General features: G+C 31.8%; 1 long non-coding RNA gene across 1 annotated transcript; it reads right to left on the bottom strand.

Moving 5' to 3' along the window:
* Positions 1-2,217: 2,217 nt before the first annotated feature.
* On the bottom strand, positions 2,218-4,503 carry LOC127899699 (uncharacterized). Its single transcript, XR_008051642.1, has 3 exons — positions 4,383-4,503; positions 4,164-4,214; positions 2,218-4,075 (listed from the first exon to the last, which is right to left on the bottom strand). It is a non-coding gene; the product is annotated as an uncharacterized LOC127899699 (long non-coding RNA).
* Between the last annotated feature and the right edge of the window lie 11,379 nt (positions 4,504-15,882).

The following is a 15,882-nucleotide window of genomic DNA, read 5'->3' as shown; positions in this document are numbered from 1 at the left end:
ATATATGATGATTGGAGGAAAGTGCCACTAGACATCAAAGAGATGTTATGGACTCATTTTCAGGAAACGTTTAAGTTGAGTCTTAAGGCAAAAACCCAAGTATTCAAGTGGATGAGAATTGCATTAAGGGGCTTTAGATGTAAGTTGGCCAATGAATATATTTTGCCCAATGCAAACAACTTGAGTTCATTGAAAAAGCCTCCTCTTGAGTATGAAGGCATTAAAAAAGAGGACTGGTAGAGCTTTGTTGATAAGATTTTATCCAAAAACGTTTAGGTATGTTTAAAATTTCTATTAGTTAGATAATATTATTGAGTTCCTGTAACCATTTTAATCAATATCCGCTTTGTGCAGGAAAAAAGTAAGGCAGCAAAGGAAAAAAGAGCAAATAATATGTACAATCATCACTTGGGCAGCGCAGGATATGATGGGATGTTGCATAAAAGAGTAAGTATAATAACCACTCTATACAAACTTATGACATTTTCAATACAAATAATAGGATGATTCATAGCAGTTTTCAATTCAATTTTTGTTGAATTATTACAGTAGTTGGACCTCTGAGTTACTGAGCGCGAGATTGATTGCAGTGAAGCCTGATTATTGGCTCACAGTAGAAAATATAGAACTTATACACCTGAAGTGCAGCAAGTGGCTGAGAGAATTGTAAGTTTCCACCACCACTGTCATTATTTAACTTATTTGTTTTTTTATTCCTAATTTTGATCAAATATTTTTGTATTTATTTTGTAGAGTGAGCTAAGAAGTCAAGTTGAGCAGGGAACGTTCCAATCCCAAGGACCGAATGATATCCTAGGTGAAGCACTTCAAAAGAAGCCTAATGGAAGTCGGGTGCAAGGATTGGTTCAATTCATAATCCCATCCATGTATTTCAATGTTCCTGACCCCATGGAGTTGGCGCGAGAACAGAGAATGTATCAAGAGAGTTTTCAGTTTATGCAAGCTCAATTAGATCAAATGAATGCAAGGATAAACGCCTGCAACAACACTGAAGTTGGCAGTTCCAACTTTCCTAACTCCAAAGGTGGTTGCAGTGTTAAGATGGAGATAGATCGTCGATGACCTAGCAAAGTTACTCCAAAGTCAGTGACCAACAACCCCAAAGCTACCCCCAAGTCGGTGACCAAAGTTACTCCAAAGTCAGTGACCAATGACCTCACTGTTTGTCCAAAACTTGACAAAAACATCAACACACCTCCCCTGCCATCCCCTGCACAGAATCCACCCCCAGTAGATTGTGAAGCCACTTCAAAAATCACCCCAAGAAGATCTCCAAGATTAACTCCTTCAAAGAGAAAAGTGGATGGATGAAAGTCTCCTACAAATGTCGCGGTATATCTGTATGAACATAAACGAACAACAAAAGAATATGTTGTTGTAAAACCAGTGACAGCAAGGAAACTACTTCTGAGAAAGAATACTCGTGGAGCTGTGAAAGCAAGAAAAGAGAACAAAAGTTCACAAATGAATATCTTTTATTTGATGATTGAGAGCTCCCTGTCACGGACGATTATGATTGCCCATGATTTGAAGACTTTTGGTGTCTACTGGGAGAGTAGATTGGACAAGCAGATTTACAATGAAGTCATTGAGTTTACAGAGCTCTCAAATTCTATTTTGGAGATATGGATCAAGTAAGAAATAAAAAACTTGATTTATGTTTTTACTATGTTTTCTGATTTTGCAAATTGTCATTAATTTATTTCTTATATTCATGTCATGAAAGTTTCTTTTTTTAATAGACACTTGTATGAAGAGATGGATAATGGCAGTGGTGTTATTCCAATTCAATTTGGATGCATAGTTAAGTTACAGTCAAGTCAAGCAAGCTACCCAAATAGGTGTTCCTATATTTCAAACCTTTTGGACAAGATTCAAATAGCCCAAATAATTGTCTTCCCATATAACCCAGGGTATGGTTTATTTATTGTCTATTTTATTTTTTAACATAAATGATTTAAATTTATCTTGTAATCTGTTTTTTTTTTTTTTACTTGTTTGTTTAGTGACCACTGGGTGCTAGTAGCAATTGATATGGTGAGGCGAAAAATTTATTATCTTGATCCATTAGGTGATAATCCTGATGATGAGTTGAAGCAAATGGTGAATGAGTAAGTTTAATTAGTTTACTTAATTCTTTGTTAATTTTTTTTGTTGTAGATTAATTTGTTAACCATCAGGCAATTTCAAATCTAACAATCTTTTGCAGAAGATTTGTGTTTTTACCCTTGATAATGTATGTGGTGTTGGTGGAAGAAAAGTACTCTTCTCACGCACATTTGGATGTAAATCTTTCCTTATTTTTAATTCCTTCAAATCCATACGAGAATGAAGGCCATCCTTTGATTTTCCCTTTATATTGAGCAGAGTCCCAACTATGCTATCACATACATTCTTCTCTATATGCATCACATCCAAATTATGACGCAACAAAAGATGCTGAAAAATCAAGAACAATAAGAGTATCATGAGGAATTTATTTAGGCATTATCAACATAATTACAAAAAATTTATTCAATAGAATCATACCTGCCAATATGGTAAGTCAAAAAATAATGACTTTTTTTTTTCACACCGAGTATTTTTTTATATTCCTTTTGTTCTTTCTTGAACTTTTTCCCCAATCATTTTTTATGTCTTTTACCTCATTTAAAATTTGTGTTCCAGACATTATTCTAGGTCTTTCCTCAAGTTCTTCATGACCATTAAACCATGACTTTTTGAATCGGAGGGAATGGCCAGAAGGAAGGAAGCATCTATGACCCATATATACAGTTTTTTATTGTATTTTAACCTTTTTGAGCATGTATTAGAACTGCATATAGGACATGCTGCCTTACCTTTTGTGGCATATCCTGCCAAGTTGCCATATGCAGGAAAATCGTTAATTGTCCACATCAAAATTGCTTTCAAGTTGAAAACTGTCCTAGTGAATGCATCATAAACCTCTACACCATTCTCCCATAGCTGTTGTCGATCATCTATTAGCGGTTGTAGATAAATATATACGTCATTACCAGGTTGTTTAGGCCTTGGAATCAACAATGTCAACATTATAAATTCTTTTCTCATTCACAACCATGGTGGGAGATTGTAAGTTACTAACATTATTGGCCAGCAACTATATGTTGAACTACGAATACCAAAAGGATTAAACCCATCCGCTGCTAGACCTAACCTTAGGTTTATAGGATCTTTGGAGAACGAAGGCCATTTTTTTATCAATTGTCTTCCAAGCTAAGGTATCCACTAGGTGCCCCATTTTATCATCATTACTTTTATGATCATAATGCCATCTCAATTGTTCTGCCATTTTTGGTGACTCAAACATCCTTCTAAACCTTGGTATTATGGGAAAATAAGTCAACACTTTTGTTGGACTTCCTTTATGAATCTTTTTATTTCGACCATCTAATTTCCATCTAGAAGATCCACATTTAGGACACGTTTCACTTTTCTCTAGGTCATTTCTAAACAAGCAACAGTCATTATCACAAGCATGTATCCTTATACAATCTAGTTGAAATGGTTTCAATAACATTTCAACTGAACGAGTAGAATTCGGAATAGTATTTAATTCGGGTAACATATCACACAAAATCTCCAAGAGGTTATCAAAACTCTTATTTGAGTATCCGTACATAGTCTTGTGCTTATTTAAGACAGCCGCTGCAGATAACCTAGTGTACTTTGAGCAACCTGGGTACAATGGGATTTCAACATCTTCTACAAAATTCATTGGGCAGTTATCTTGCTGCTCATCAACATTTTCATGAATACCTCTATAATGGTCATCTACATCTCTAGACATGCTATATGTATTAGTCATTTCCACATCAATACCTTTTTTCCCTAACTGTTCCCCATGCCATACCAAGTAGTGTAAGACATATCCATCTCGTCTTTCAACAAATGCAATACAATTGTTTCACCATTTTGATGACATAGGTTTTGACATTTTTTACAAGGACATCTCACTAAACTTTGGTTTTCTACATTTAATGTTGCATTTTCCACAAACTTTTTTACTCCTTCACGATATTCTTTTGTATTTCTACAAATAAACGTAAAATATCAATTAAAATTAATAACATTATAAGAAAATAGGAAATATATAATTGTTATTTGGCGAATTAAAAAACCTTTTAAGTTGAACCCAAGTTTTGTCCATCATCTTAAAGTCCTCACTTGACCTGAGACCATAGAGCCATGCAATATATCAAAAAGAAAGGATATTTTTATTATTTTTACACCTAAAAGGAAAAAAAATGCAAGTAATAGAAAGCTTAAAGCTTTGTATTATTTTTATTATTCCTTTTGACCTTTTAAAGCACGTAACAAGCTTAAAGCTTTGTACATACCTGAGGGATTGATTTGAGAAGATGAACTTTAACTCAGCTACTTTTGACCGGTTAGAAAAAGGGGAAAGAGAAAGTTTAGAGCTGCAAAGAGAAAAAGATGAAAGGGATTTGGGGAAAAAATAATAAAATGCTTTTGGGGTTTTTCTTGGGGTGGGAAGAATGGGCGCCAATGTAGAAAAGTTAGCGCCACTTTAGAGATTTTTTTATAATAAATTCTATAACACTTAATAAAAAGTTATAAAGTAACTTTTTAATATTTATTTTATAACTTCTTTACAATTACGCTATCCTAAGTGTACATTTATTTAGCACTTTTAAAAAATGTCATAGTAAAATGTTATAATATGGGCGCCAATCTAATGAAATTTGGTGCCTAAAAAAGCATTTTTTTAACGATTTTTTTTTATTTCTATAGCATTTTAAAAATTTTATAATTTTTTTTCCAATAGCTTTTACAAAAAATGTCATAAAAACTATTAAGTAACAATTTATTTTATAACTTTTTTTACAAAACGCTATGCTAACTAACGTTTTTATAACTTTTAAAAAATATGTCATAATAGTAATGTTATACATCTAACAAAATTTCAGTTTAATAGCAATTTTTATGAAAAATGCTATAAAATGTATGATTGTGATGATATTCGATATAAAACGCTATAAATTAGTGCTATAATAAATCATATTTGTTGTAGTGGAATAACATGTTACATACCATGCATATCACATAATATTTTAGTGTGTATTATTTTCTCTTTAATGATTAATTGTATTGTGGGCATTTAAAGATATAATATTGTAAAATTTAACTAAAGAGTTGGTGTAACAAAATATTTTGATAAGGATATCAAATGAAATTTCAAATAAATTTCATTTTCACCTTAAATTTCAAGCGACCTGAATATATGCACTATGATTTATTCAGAGCAATCCGAAACCGAAATAATATGAGCTTTCAGTTTGATTAAAAGTTTTTCCCAATACATTCAGATTTCAAAACGTTTCAAAAGAAAGCTGAAAAAATATACCAATAATTGAAATGAAAAAAAGTTGGAAGGAGGTATCTAAAAGTCAATTTCAACGCCAATGATGTGTAATTCCACATGAGCAAACTAGTTAATTGCCATGAGAAAACGAAAAGAAAAGAAAAGAAAAGAAAGGTGCATAAAATTTAATTTGACAATAACAGCCACCTTCCCCCCCCCCCCCCCCCCCCCCCAAAAAAGCATAAATTTCATTTGACAATGATATCCTGATATCCATGACCTCAACTTGGGAAAGGAAAAACAAAAAAAAACTCCATCATAAAGAAATTTCATTTGACATATTATCATTTATCTTGCTTCGCTTCGTATCATTTGTGTATTTTATTGTCTTTGAAGCATATGATTTTTTTTGTTTGGTACTATGTTGGTGTTGTTTTAATTTCTATATTAAGAAACGTGATTGTTATATGGAAGACATATTTTGCAGAAATAATGGGATTCATTCTAAACCTAGACAATGACTAGCTAGTCGTACACTACAAGAAAATGGGACATTTCCGAGGGCAAGTACCCTTGGAAATAGACAAAGACTCTCGGAAAAACTCATTTTCAAGTGGGACATGCCGTCGATCATCGTCGTATTAAGTTTTATCGGAAATATTGAGTTTCAGATGAGTCGTTGGAGAAAAAAAAAAATTTCCGAGGATGTTGCCGTCGGATATGGAATTAAATGCCCTCCGAAATAAGATAAGATAAACCTAGTTATTTTTATATTCAACTACAACATGCCCTCAGAAATAAAAGATACACTGTCGGAAATAGACTTATTTCATTAATTTTTTTTTGATTGTTGAAATATCTATATTAGGGAAGTAATGTAACAAACATAATAATAATATACGAAATATACTAAATGTAACTTCATTAATTGCAAAAATTCATAAAATCACATTCGTCATTCAAAAATGCAACAAAAATATCAATTTTATACTATCTTTTACAGAAAAAAAAATATATATATACCCAAGTATATACAAAATGATATCACCATATCTTAGATATGTTCAATCATCCTCTAAAACAACTTCAGTTTCTGAATCATTTACCTCAACTTCATCATCCTCATAACCATCATCATCTTCTCCCGTCAAAACAATGTCTTAGGTGAAAGAAGGAATTTTAATCATTATTATTACCAAAACAAGAACTTGTATGAAATATATCAAGAAGCTGAGACTAATGAGAAAAATATTGTAATAAAAACAACTTTATATCGATGCATAGTCTTCATTTCAAAAAATCTAATAATTATTCCATCATTCACCTATATTAGAAGCTTGTCCATAATTACTTAAGTTCATCAACTAATAGAGCAATGACAAGTCACCAATCATTTTTCATGAGAACTCAAAATATAGAACACTTCATTCACTTAATCTATTAATAAAATGAAATAAACAACTTATACCTTCTGAGATGATTCTTGTGCAGACTTTCCAAGAACAAGTTTTATCATTCTTTTCAACTTCTTGATTTCTTTCTCTAAGTCTTTTACTTTTACTTCCAAATTACTACATTGATGCTTGTTACCTCCTTGACTTGGAGAACCATACACATCCTTGCCTTTGATGCCTGCTCCCTAACCAACAACACGACCATGTGCTGCTTCTCTTGTCACTTCTCGAGATATTTTCCATTCATACACTGGCAAGCCTTGATCTATAACAGTGGATCTCATTGATTCCATTGTTTCCTATAATAAATACAAACATTTGTGTTAGTGCATATAGTAATGAAATCATGCAAATAAATCAGGAATATTATGAAAATTTTATAGCAAATACACACATGCATTCCTTTGCCTTGTTACTTGCCCATGTCCCCTTACATGAAACTTCTTGAATAAATCAAGGGGACTAAGTTAAGTACTTATTTGTTACTGCAATAAAGAATTGAAATTCAATGAGATCATAATAAATAAACACACTTCTTTTATGATCAAAGTCAAACATGTTCTCTCCCCATTTCTTTTCTATGCTTGGCCATTGGGATGAACTTGTAGTATGAATAAGTTTGGACTTGGTTCAATTCCTCTTGCTCGTTGTGCTTGTTTTCTATATATAATTTTAAAAAAAAGCATAAAATCAACTTGGTTATTCTAAACTCATTGTTGAGTACTAGAGCATTCATATGTATAAAGGGTAAAATTATCATTTTATACTCCAAGTCTCACTAACATTTTCATTTTTATGTGTTTAAATCCTCTAAGCTTTTATTAGGTGTGTTTTATTATAATTTAAGTATATTTTATGTATTTGAGGGATATTTTGGTCATTTTATGACTAACGAGAAGTCAGACAACAAAACTAATGGCATTTTTGAACTCATAATGGTTGAAAACCTTAGGAGAAGCATAAATAGATATTCGACATAGGGTATTGTTCACATATAAGGTAATATTTACAAGTACAACACTGTTTCACATATACAGTATGATAATGTGGCATTGACCGATGATGTGGCAGGATGTTATTGGACTAAAATACTGATGTGGCATTGACTGATGATGTGGCAGCATCTTATGGGACCGAAATGTTGATGTGGTGTTGACTAATAATGTGTACCAACCAATCAAAGCTTGCCATGTGGCGCAATCCTGAGCGTACGAATTTTTTTCATTTGATAGCCATGATTTACCTATTGTATCTATAAATAGAGGGCTCCTCCGCCTAATTTGACACCCTTGAATCCATTTTCGAGCTCCATTTTTTATAATTCTCTCTCCATCTTGTATTTTCTACATATTTTAATAAAATTATCATTTTACCCCTCGTTCAATTATAAGTGGCTAGTTTATTTCAAGCTTGGGTTGAAGGTGAAGGCTAAACATGATCCATGGACTTAGGTAAGTTTATTTTCTTTTTCTCTCTGATTTATGTGGTTATTTTGACTCATTGTTGATAAACAGTGTATCCTATCTAGATTTTGCACAGTATACCTGCTCCCTAGTGAAGGATCGTTATTGTTTGGCACAATGAGCACTTAGCATCATAGTAATTAGAGAGAAAATTTCCCTATAATATTTTGTGGTTCGTCTTGACTCAGTATTGACAGAGAGTGTATCTAAGCTATTTAGTGGATGGTTTTGCCATGTTGTTGATTATTATCATCTGGCACAGCGTGTTCTTGACACCACACTTAGTGGAAGATCATTACCCCTTGCACATTGAGCGCTTAATGCCATATTTATTAGAGTGAGGATTATGAGGAGTTGAAATACCCCCTTCATGAATTAATTGGAACTAAAAACATAAATATTAAGCCTATGGTGAAATGTTGAGTATGAATTTAGAGACTCAAGCTTTTCATTTGCATTATTTTCATCTTTAATTCATTCTCGCCATTTTTTTTAAATCTTAAGATAAAAAAATTCACTCCCAACCAACTCACATATACACCTAGAAAATTAACCCTATGCATAATTAAATCTACATTCTCGTGGGACCGAACACAAAATCTATTTATAATAGATTCGTGCCCTTGCGAGTACAATAAAATGTGCACAACACCCATAAGAACAACTCATGTATAAAGTACATAGACAATATTTATAAGTTTCTTATTCCTATAATGATTCTAGCAACTATAATTCACTGATGAATTAAAAGAATAGCGAAACTTAAGAAAGATAATGACAGAAAAGTATTATGCTAATAGTCATTATTAGTACCTTCCACCCCTCATCCATCCATTTGTCAACCATTTGTCTCCATATTATCAGAGGCACATTAACGCTCTCCAACATATGGATACTAAATGCCCTTCCTGAACTCTAACATCTAATCAGGAAAATAAATTTCCATATGAATTTCTACGACATCTTTAAGCTTCTGCTCTGTACATGTATAACAAAATTGTGCTTCCTTGAAACGAGCAAATAGTGTTTCAAATTCTTCCCTTTGATATTCAGAATATTTAATATATGGCCTACTGATGCTATTGTTGAAGATGACACCAATTTCACGTGCAGCTTTCGATGTTATAATTCTTGCAATTTTTGAGAAAACGTATTAAGTAAATTTCCAGCTATTAGAACAAAAAAAAAATTAAATGTAAACAACATACAAAACCAAGACATGAAGTTGATTTTACCTACCATCATATATCTTTAAAGTCATAACATGCCCTTGAGCAACTGCTTTGGCCTTTCCTCGACCATTTTTTTCTTTTTGCTACTTGAAGCTGGTACAAAATCAAATGAGATACAAATTAGCCATTAATTAAAATTTAATTGTGCATTAAACATTAAGTTAATACCTTCATCTATTGTAGTAAAACATAAAGCTTCACCACCAATTATAGAGCTAATTCAGTATCCCTGTTATGTGTGCTAGCTTGAGACTTTCCTTTGCCAGCAGCTATGTCATTTGATCTTGTAATTTTCATTTGTCTTTTTCCCTTCGTTAGTAGCTAAAGACTTCTTTTTGTTTATAGTTGGAGACTTTCCATTTTTAACCATTCTATCAAACCTTATCTTGAAATTCTTGCAAGCATTTTAAAGAATAAAGCATCATTAGAAGCCAATTAAACATTCAACAAAACTATTTCAAACAAACACAAATGGTAGAAACGGTTAGATTAATAATAATTACAAAACCTACATGATAAAAAAATAATGCAGCATGCACGGTACAGAGTCATAATAAGTTACCATTTTTAACTAGCAAAAGGAAAAAGGGAATATTTTTTCTAATTTGCAAAGTGTTAAGCTCATTTGTTTTTCAATGCCTAACCAAATCTTATTCTTTCAAAACCTTAGCACATGATTCTCTGAAAAAGGTGCTAACTTCTATAAAAGCATCACAAATTTCTTTAAGTAAAACCTCTCGTATTGTAAGAGACAATAATCTCTTTGAGAACACATGACAATCATGAGTCTTCATGCACGGAATTTTATGCTCGAGTATATTCAGACATCTTAACAAATTAGCTGAATATCCATCTGGAACTTGCACATTCATAAGCCACTCACACAATCTTTATCTCTTTTCATTTGTCAAACTACAAGAAGCAATGGGGAAAATAGGTTTTCAATCATCATATTTTGGGTGAAGCTCATGCATTATATTCAAGGATTCTATATCAAGGCGACATTTAGGTTATCTTTTGTTTTGCCATCAATATTAAAAAGTGTGCCAAGTATATTATCCCGCATATTTTTTTTTCAATGCGCATGACATCTAAATTATGACACAGCAAAGGCGTTTCCAGTATGGTAACTGAAAAAAAAAACTATGTTTTTTCTAATTCTTGTGCTTTTCAAACCCATGAATGACTTGCTTTTTCCCTGTTTTACCAAATATTATTGGCCTTAAACTTTCAAGTTCATTTATCCCTTGCTCACCAGATGGTCTTTTCGGTGTAGCTTTCTTTTCTATCATACCATCAAATTGGCTCTTTTGAAATCTCTACTTATGTCCCAATGGCAAAACTCGACGATGCCTCATATAATATATTTTTGAAATGTGATGTAATCTATGATGAGCAGTCTTCTTAGCACAACATGGGCATGCCAACTTTCCTTTTGTGCTTCAACCAGATGTAAGATCATATGCAGGAAAGTCATTAATTGTCCACATAACAACTGCTTTCAATTGAAAATTTAAATGTGTGGAAACATCATAAGTATTCACTCCATTTTCCCACAACTCATTCAACGCATCAATTAATGGCCTTAAGTACACATCAATATCATTACCTGGGCCTTTTAGGCCTGGGATAAAGAAAGACATGAACATATGCAACTCTTTCATACACATCCAATGTGGAAGATTGTATGGAAATAAAAGAACAGGCCAACAACTGTATCCAAAATTCATATTTTCAAAAGGATTGAAGCCATCAGTAGCTAAACCCAGTCGAACATTACGGGGATCGCTATAAAATGACTCATAAATGTGATCAAAACTCTTCCAAACCTCATAATCTACATAATGCCTCAACAGCCCATCTTTAACACACTTTTCAGAGTGTCATCTCATGTGTGCAGCTATTTTAGATGACATAAATAACCTTTGAAGTCTAGGAGTAATAGGAAAGTAACATATAACCTTCCAAGAACATTTTTGGCTTTCCCTTCACCACCTTACCTTTTGTCTTCCATCTCGAAAGCCCACAAGTTGGACATTGAGATGCATTTGCAAATTCTTTATAATAGATTATACAATCATTCATACATGCGTCAATTTTTTCATAATGCAAACCATTATCTTTAACTATCTTTTTTGCATCATAATTACACTTAGGTAATTTTTCACACGAAGAAAATGCATCCTTCAAAATCTCCAATAATGTGTCAAAGGATTTGTTACTCCAACCATTAATTCATTTGACATGCATTAATGTGACAAAAAAAGATAAGGTGGAATATCTCATACAATTTGAATACAATGGTTGTTGTGCCTCTTCTAATAATTTATAAAAACTTAATGCATCATTTTTAGGATCTTGGAAAAACTTTCTTTGACTTGGCCAAACATATCATTATATCCACCATCACGACCATCATCACTATAACAGTCAGCATCATCATTATCACCATCACTATCACTATCACTATTACTCTTTCTATTAGGGTGGATGATTGATACACCCTCAAAGTGTTATAATATTTTTGATAACAGAGCATCTATAAGGTATACGGATAATAATATCCCATAGTATCAAGTAGTGTAGTCCAATCTCATCCCTTTATATAAAAGATGTCTTTCCACCTCGCTCTGAACTAATCTATACCTATTGGTACACTTAACGCATGGATATAGGATTTTTTTATCCTCATATTTAATGTGCTTTTTTTATCCTCATATTTAATGTGCCTAAAAGCATAATCAAGAAAATTGTTCACTCCACTAACATATTCACTTGTTGACTTTTCTAATTACATCCATGATTTATCAACCGACAACATGTCTGAATCAAAAAAACTATATGAAAGGCAAAATCATTATGCAAGCAGCAGCCACAGTAGCACTCAAGAGATATACTACATCATTTAAAGAAACAAAACCCTTTGCAGACTTTAGAGAACAAATTCTAACCTACAGAATATAATTAGAGAAGCAGCCACCACAAAGCACAGAAGCTTCTTTGTATAGTGGTACAACAATCGAAACCTTAAACATGTCCATTAGTATTAAAATTGTTGACATCAAACAAAAATGAAACTGAATATCATTTTTGCTGAGCTCTAAATATGACTATCACTAATTTTATTTTATTTTATTTTTGCTAAGCACTAACACTCTTGGATTTCCTTTGAATGTTCCTAAATATCATCTTTAATAACTAATCAAAGTTGACTTTCTAAAATAGTGTTTTTTAATCCTATAAAACAAAGCAAATAAATGCAAACTCGATTAACCAAACAAGACATGGTTGTGCACCCTGTGCTCCTAAATTATGCAAACTCTGTAGTTAATTACACATTAACTACACCATCGAGAATTATCACAAAACATATTTATTACAAATTCATGTTAATGGATAAAGTAATTATCAATTAAGTTTTAAGGAACTTGGTGAAATTCAAGTCATTAAGGCCCAAAAAGTAAAACTTTAATAAGATTGAAATGCAAGAAACGAAAGTAAACAACTGAAATAAGAATAAAAATTACAAGTATCAAAACTATAGATCAAGTGATGCCTACAAAGAGTTGATGAGTTGACTCAGAGAGACACATAAGATGCACAAAGTTGTGAATCTACAACTCTAAAACCCTAGAAAATTTATGATATGAAAGAAAAATCATGAAGAGGGAGATGGATTGGAGAAACTGTAGGAAAAGCTAAAAAGAGTTAAAAATTTGCAAGCTAAAAATTCTAAGTAAATTTACTTTGAGGTGCTTCTACATGCAAACAAGATACAGAGAGTGAGAGAGCAGCAGATGCTAAGCTAAAAATAGTGTCCCCATTTGTTCGTTTGAATTTTCTTTTAATCAATTTGTATTAATTACAATGTCTTATTTTGTTTAGGGGCTTTATTTACTACCAAAGGGTTGGGCTTTATTTAATTGGCTTTGTTACTTTTGTATGAACTAATAATATCTTATTTTTGTTTTATTTATATATTTTTTTTATATTTATAGGAGTTATTTATGTTTTATCTTTTTTATAGGAGGTTCAAGATTTTATTTTAATTTAGTATTATATTTCCTACCACAAATTCATTATTATCAGGGGCAAATTACCCTCTGAAAACTTTATCATTTTTTTAATGATTTTCCAACAACTCCTTTATGTCCTTGTAAAAAGTGCTTATTATCAAGGGTAAACAATGCCATTGGAAATATTTGTTCGATAATACAGCTTTTTGTTGTAGTGTGTTGGAAATGTTATGAAGAAAATCTAGACTTGAATGATAGTTGGCTATCTTTGTTTGGTGAGTTTGCACGTTACAAGATTGTGTGAGATGATTCTATTGTAAGCCTTTGGCAAGAGCGATACAGATTGGCATATTTGTTTCCAAAGGTTTGTTACTTGCCATGTTGATGTTGGATTGTGTTGGTGTGTTGATCTTTTCCATGTTGGTACGTGATTCGTGTGGCTGCATATGGTTCATGCACTGTGACTATTTGAATTCCGTGAATTCCACATGTGGTGGGCAATGTATGTTAACAGCCCCCTTGAGATCAGTTGGGTTATAGAGTGAATGCCAAGCTTGTGCTGAAAGAGGAAGAAAAGATCTTTACCCAGTGGTTTGGTAAGCAGATCTATAGTTTGCAACAAGAAGGGAACATGCTTGGCTTCAAGAAGTCCTTGAATGACTTCTTCACGAATGAAATGGACATCGATTTCGACTTGTTTGCTATGAGCATGAAGAAGTGGATTATGTGTCATGTTGATGGCGCTCTTATTGTTGTTGAGGAGGTGAGGAACATGTAAAGTTGAGACCCCGATGTCCTAAAATAAAGTAAGAATCCAAGTTAATTAAGCCATTTTGGGAGACAAATTAAGCCCGATATTCTACTTGTACAATGGATCATGCAACAATTTTTTGTTTCTTGCTACACCATGAGATTAAATTTGTCCCAAGGTAAACACAAAAGCCTGTTGTGCAACATTCTATTTCAAGGTAGGGTTGCAAAAAAAGTCCAAGTCGAGCTGCATGGATTGGGCCTGGATATGGGCTGAAAAATATGAAGCCCGTAGAAAAAGCCCGGGCTTTTTAATTTATAACTAAAAAATATATCAAATTAAAATACTATATTAACATTTTTTATACTAGTATTTACAGGTGGGCATGTATTGGTTTTGATTGGGTTTTAAGTAAACCCAAATCAAACCATAAAAGTTTGGGTTCGATCCAAACCAACTCAAATAATTTCAACCCAACCCATTTGGATTTGGTTTGGGTTTGGTTTGAATTTTATTATCAAAATATTTTTTATTTTGATAAATTTAATTATATAAAAATTATAAAAATTATAAATTGTTATTAATTATTAAATTGATACTAAAAAATGAAAAAATATAGTGGATAAAAATTATAAATAATGAATTTTACAATAACTGAATCCTTAAATTAAAGAATACTAGAAAATTAAAATAAAGTTTAATCACAAAAATCATTAATTCTCAATAAATAAGAACATAAACACTAATAATAAACTTCCACAAACATGACATCAACAGGTAAATTCAAAGAAAGCAAATAAAAAAAATTATGTGAGTGCCATTTAGTTAAAATAATAAAATTTCTTTAAGTAAAAAAATGTATCCTTTGACTTATAATTATTGAGATGATAATTTTCTATCAAATGGTGTTTTTTGTTTTTCAATAGGTTGATTGCTCATTAATTTCAAGATGGAGGATCAATGTCAATAAATCCCATCAAAATAAAAAAACGGAGTATTATTTATGCTACAATATCAATATAGCACACAAAATGTTAATTTTATTTATAACAAGGATTTATAATTTCTGTCACAATAATATTTTATCAGTGGCGAAATATTATTTTTCATAATTATTAATTATTTCCTTCCAATGGGCTAGGTAACTATGCCCTCAAAAACCATCCTAACATTATTACTATAATTTTCCTTAATTTAAATACAAAAACAACAATATGGATTTGGTGTTTTTCTTATTACAGTTAGAAACATAAAAGCGGTAATTATGTAAGTATAATATGAGTTCATAAATTAAAAAAAAATGATTTCATTTCATCAAACACTAATTTCATCTCATTTAATTATTTACAGTAGCATTTATTTAATTCAGATTTGTTTTTACATGTTGTTTTCTTTTTCTAACTGTTAACAATTGATCACGCCGTGAACAATTTAATAATAACCTTTCACTTATTTTTTTTTTCATTTATTTCATTTGACAAGTTTGAGTTTTGGGGTTTTGTTCATGACTCATGGGTAAACCATACCCAACTCATAATGAAATGGTTTTTTTTATATATAAAACCCACATTTAACCCATTTTCATAATTTACCCAACT

The sequence above is a fragment of the Citrus sinensis genome, chromosome 9, assembly GCF_022201045.2.
Source record: "Citrus sinensis cultivar Valencia sweet orange chromosome 9, DVS_A1.0, whole genome shotgun sequence".
NCBI lineage: Eukaryota > Viridiplantae > Streptophyta > Magnoliopsida > Sapindales > Rutaceae > Citrus > Citrus sinensis.
This window is presented reverse-complemented; position numbering and strand designations above follow the sequence as displayed.